Genomic DNA, 5,813 nt, shown 5'->3' on the forward strand with positions numbered 1-5,813 from the left:
AGTACATGAACAGATGTTAACTCATGACTTGAGTGTGTTTACGTGTGTGTGGTCAAGTTCAACGTGAAACCTATTCCGTCATGACACATGGTTGTGTTTGAACAGGAGTTTGACTTCCCTGACAGTTTTCAACTCTTGACTTGAGTGTGTGTACGTGTGGTTGAGTTCAAAGTGAAACCTATTCCATCATGACTGTAACGTGTGCGCTGGGAGTCGGGAAGCAAGTTCAGGGAGTGAATAAATGAAACGTAACAAGAACCACGAACAACGCACAGACATGAAACAGAAACAATGACCCCTGGGGAAGGAACCAACGGGAGTGACATATACAGGGCAGGTAATCAAGGAGGTGATGGAGTCCAGGTGAGTGTCATTAAGCGCAGATGCGCGTAACGATGCTGACAGGTGTGCACCATAACGAGCAGCCTGGTGACCTAGAGGCCGGAGAGGGAGCACACGTGACAATGACACATGGTTGTGTTTGAACAGGAGTTTGACTTCCCTAAAGACTCAGGTGTTGCTCCAGGACAGAGGAGGCTGTTCTACCCGTCACAGGGACACTGACGAGTCGAGCCGAAACCGAAACCCTGGGTAGAGGGGTTCAGTGAATGTGGCATAGAATGTGGACAGGTGGGTGAGTGTTTTGGATGAGACACTGTAGAAGGAAAGAGTGCCGGCCACCCTGTCCAGATACACTCCTACTCTGTTAGAGTGGGAGAAGGAGGCAGGTATCCTAGTGGTCTTATTATTGTGATGGGCATAACATTTGTTATGCGAGTAGAATAGAATCCATGACTTGTCATTGTGTCCAAGACTTGAATCGTGACCTCCCTGCCTCCTGCTGATTCCTTTATATGTCACTCCTATCCCAGCCCCATCCCTCCACTCTACCTCCCAGTAACAGCGCCCACACAGCTCCTCTTTTCACAGCACCTGTGGCTCTATCTGAAATATATCTGGGTGATCAGGATACTGCTGCTCCTCTTTCTCCCGTGTCACCTTTCTCTTCTCCTCAGGCAGTGAGAGCAGTTTGTGTACTGTGCGTGTGTCCAGTGTGAGCTCACAGGCATCTGATGGGGGAGACCAAGGAACAATACATTTACAAATCATCATTATTCACTTTGGAATGATTGCTCTATTTTTTTTTTTACTTTTAATGAAATAACATAATTTTTCTACTTACATCTCTTTTGCCCAGGTTTATCAGCCCTGCACTCTCCACGGTCCATACTACGGCACGCGCACGCACATGTGATTGACATATGCATGCGCACGCGCATGCACGCAACAGCCTATGTGGGCCTATGCAGTGCTGTGTGTAAACTGAGCTTTTCGACGAAGAGAGAAAGAGGGTCAAAATATTATACATAGACGCTAACTGTATAATTCCGTGCATTGCTAGATATTCACCTAAATAATCAACTTACTTGAGTTTGAAGTGTGGGTCCTTCAATCTAGCAGAGAGCAGTCTCTCTCTAGAGTCTCCTGGGCAGTTGAAGATCAGGTCTAGCTCTCTCATGTGTGAGGGGTTTGACTTCAGAGCTGAGGCCAGAGAAGCACAGCCTTCCTCTTTGACTCCACAGAATGACAACCTAGCAGAGAGTTTAATATGATTTCAATGACACCACTACCCTCTGGCGGTGGACCAAGTGCTCTGTATTTCGCCCTTTTCCATGACACGGTTTCTTATTCCCAGAAATATTCCATATCTTTATGAAAGTCAACACATTATTTGATATCATTAATTTAAAGTTATTTGTTTGGGAACTATGAACATTCAGTTTAGCTGAACCAAAAAACACTGGGCCAATATTGTGCCCTAAAAGCCATGTGAAAGAATTGTGAAAAACTATGTTGAACAAGTACAGCAAGACTTACCTCAGTATCTCAAGTTTACTGTGTGCATTCTCCAGTCCAGCAGAAAGCAGCTTCAATCCTGAATCCAGCAGATCATTGTCACTCAGTTCCAGCTCTCTCAGGTGTTGAGAATTAGAGCTGAGAGCTGAGGCCAGAGCCTCACAGCAGTTGGAGGTAGGTCTACACATATTCAACCTAAATAAATTATATACATTGAATTGGAAAAGGAGACCCAAGCTGCAGAGCATGCCTTTGTCTCAACATGCTACCTTACAAAAGACAGTCATGTGAGGCCTCTATTGTACTGAACCACACAATTTCACCAAATAATGTTGACACAGGTTTACGGCTCATGTTGACACAGGCTTAAGGCTGGTTTATACTTGGTCTAACGACATGTCTGTAAACAATTAAAATGTGACAAGTTTTGCTGTCAAAACAATATTTCATTTATACTACGGTGGAATGTCTGTAGACCGTTACTGCGACTGTCGGTTTCCTTGTCACACAGACATGAAAAAAGTTTAAAAGCTGGTTAAACTGTCGACATGTCTGTAGACACATGTCGCAGTGACATCATGAAAATTCTATTGTCGTCCGACATCGAATTGGTCATTGCCGTAATGAAAAAGTATAAACACAAGTCTCTGCATGACATCAGAAGCCTTGTACTCCAAACAGCATACTTCCTCTATTTTAACACCAATAAAGTCATCCATTTAAAACATATTTTGTATATGCAACTCTAGCAAGCCAGGCAACTAAAACAACTTTCTAAACTATGTCTTGGTTCATTGGTAGCTTGTTAGCAAGCTAGCTGACGTTTTAACTTTAGCACATTTTTATTCATTATTACAGGAATAGACTCACAACGAGATCACTATTTAATGGCGAGCCATTATGATAACAGATGACAATAGAATGTTCATGATGTCGCTGCGACAGTTGCCTACAGACATGTCAACAGGCCAAACTGTAAACCTACCTTTACACTTACAGTAATTACTGCAGTTTAGCTTCTTATTCAGTTGATTATTTGCATTGATGGTCAGAATTGAGGAGGTCTGTGATAATTATCTACTCTGATGACAGGACCCTATATACAAATATCCAGTTTAGCGGTAATAAAGCACATTAGCACATTAGCACATTAGCACATTAGGCTGACATTGTGCTCTATACACCCATGCAAATCTTGTGAGCAAATAACACTTGTTGAACCAGTTAGAGTTACTGACCTCAGTGTCTCCAGTTTACAGTGGGGATTCATCAGTCCTCTACTAGAGAGCAGCTTCACTCCTGAATCTTTCACGTCATTGTCACTCAAGTCCAGCTCTCTCGTGTATGAGGGGTTTGAGGTCAGAGTTGAGGACTACAGCATGTCTCTGTAAGTTCACATTGACTTAACCTAGACAAGATGCGTTAAAAAGACAATGATGAGGGTTTTGCATTTAAAGATATGTAACACATGATAAATATCCCTGCTCATCAGATTTTAAATATAATGTGCATACTTACAGAGCTGTTTTCACAACTTTGACTACAGGCAGCAGCCTCAGAAGACATTCTTCTGATCTGATGTATTTCTTTAGGTCAAACATGTCCAGGACCTGTTCTGAAGTCAGCAACACAAAGGCCAGAGCTGACCATTGTGCAAGTGAGAGTTATTTTCCACCTGAGCTCAGGTAGGTTTGGATCTCCTCCATTAGAGAATGGTCATTCAGTTCATTTAGACAGTGGAACAGATTGATGCATCTCTCTAGAGAGGGAATCTCCCTGATCTTCTCCTTGATGTACTTGACTGTCTCCTCATGACTCTTTGAGCTATTTCTTGACTGTGTCAGTATTCTTTCTAAGAGTTTCTGATTGGACTCCAGTGAGAGGCTCAGAAGGAAGCGGAGGAACAGGTCAAGATGTCCATTTCGGATTTGTAAGGCCTTATCAACAGCACTCTTGTGGAAGACTGTCATCGGGTCTGTCTCGGAAATTAGTCCAATTTGACTAGTGCATTCACATTGTTGTTGTTGAATGAGAGAAAAACATATCGAGCAGCAAGAAACTCCTGAATTCTCCGACGCACAAAACAGTACATCTTCTTCTGGACCACTCCACTTTCCTCCCTAAATATCCCTGTGCACACTCCTGAGTATACAGAAGCTTCAGTGACATCATTGCCACACTCTTCCAGGTCTGCCTCATGGAAAATCAGGTTGCTGTCACGTTCTGACCATAGTTCTTTTGTGTTTTCTTTGTTTTAGTGTTGGTCAGGACGTGAGCTGAGTGGGCATTCTATGTTGTGTGTCTAGTTTTCCCGTTTCTATGTTTGGCCTGATATGGTTCTCAATCAGAGGCAGGTGTTAGTCATTGTCTCTGATTGGGAACCATATTTAGGTAGCCTGTTTTGTGTTGTGTTTTGTGGGTGGTTGTCTTTTGTCTTCGTGTGTCTGCACCAGACAGAACTGTTTCGGTTTTTTCACATTTGTTGTTTTGTATTTTGTAGTGTTCACGTTTATCGTCTTTATTAAACATGATGAACACTAACCACGCTGCCATTTGGTCCTCTCCTTCGTCCACAGAAGAAAGCCGTTACAGTTGCCTTTTTCCAGCTGTAGAAAAGCCAGTTTTCCCAGTGCCAGAATGCTCTCTTTATCCTAGTGTGTATCTACCAAGTTTTTTCCACTATATTTAGCCATTTTCTGTTTGGCTTGAAATACCAGGAAGTGTGTGTACATCTGTCAGAGTCTTAGGCATCTTTGCTCTCTTATCTGTACTCAACATGTACTCAAGGACTGTATGTAGTCAAGGACTCAAGGAATGTGTGTCAAACTGTATCAAGTCATCAATACCAACCTTTCCACTGGCTGGATACTTTGTTTGTGTCTCAACCTGTATCACCTCATTATCAGTATCGACTTTTCCACTTGCAGGATTCTTGGATTGAGTCTCATTCCGTATCAAGTCATCAGTATCAACCTTTTCACTCGCTGGATTATTGGATTGTGTCTCAATCTGTATCAAATCCTCATTATCAACCTCTCCACTTGATGGATTGAGTATCAATCCGTATCAAGTCATCAGTATCGACCTTTCCACTTGCTGGATTTTTTTGATTGAGTCTCAATCCGTATCAAGTCATCAGTATCGACCTTTCCACTTGCTGGATTTTTTTGATTGAGTCTCAATCTGTATCAAGTCATCAATATCGAGCCTTCAACTTGCTGGATTCTTGGATTGTGCCTCAATCTGTATCAAGTCATGAATATTGACCTTTAAACTTGCTGGATTCTTAGATTGTTTTTCAGTCTGTTTCACTTCATCATCAGTATCGAACTTTCCACTTGCTGGATTATATTTTTAAAAACCTTTATTTAACCAGGTAGGTTAGTTGAGAACAAGTTCTCATTTACAACTGCGACCTGGCCAAGATAAAGCAAAGCAGTGCGACACAAACAACAACACAGAGTTGCACATGGAATAAACAAACACACAGTCAATAATACAAAAACAAAAGTCTATATACAGTGTGTGCAAATGAGGTAAGATAAGGGAGGTAAGGCACTAAATAGGCCATAGTGGCGAAGTAATTGCAATATAGCAATTAAACACTGGAGTGATAGATGTGCAGAAAATGCATGTGTAAGTAGAGATACTGGGGTGCAAAGGAGCAAGATAAATAAATAACAGTATGGGGATGAGGTAGTTGGATGGGCTATTTACAGATGGGCTATGTACAGGTGCAGTGATCTGTGAGCTGCTCTGACAGCTGGTGCTTAAAGTTAGTGAGGGAGATATGAGTCTCCAGCTTCAGTGATTTTTGCAGTTCGTTCCAGTCATTGGCAGCAGAGAACTGGAAGGAAAGGCGGCCAAAGTAGGAATTGGCTTTGGGGGTGACCAGTGAAATATACCTGCTGGAGCGTGTGCTACGGGTGGGTGCTGCTATGGTGACCAGTGAGCTG

The 5,813-nt window shown here is 42.5% G+C and overlaps 1 pseudogene; it reads right to left on the reverse strand.

Annotated features, from left to right (window-relative positions):
* Positions 1 to 549: 549 nt before the first annotated feature.
* LOC120023352 lies at positions 550 to 1,229 on the reverse strand (annotated as a pseudogene).
* Positions 1,230 to 5,813: the final 4,584 nt, after the last annotated feature.

Source organism: Salvelinus namaycush, chromosome 28 (genome assembly GCF_016432855.1).
Source record: "Salvelinus namaycush isolate Seneca chromosome 28, SaNama_1.0, whole genome shotgun sequence".
Classification (NCBI taxonomy): Eukaryota; Metazoa; Chordata; class Actinopteri; order Salmoniformes; family Salmonidae; genus Salvelinus; species Salvelinus namaycush.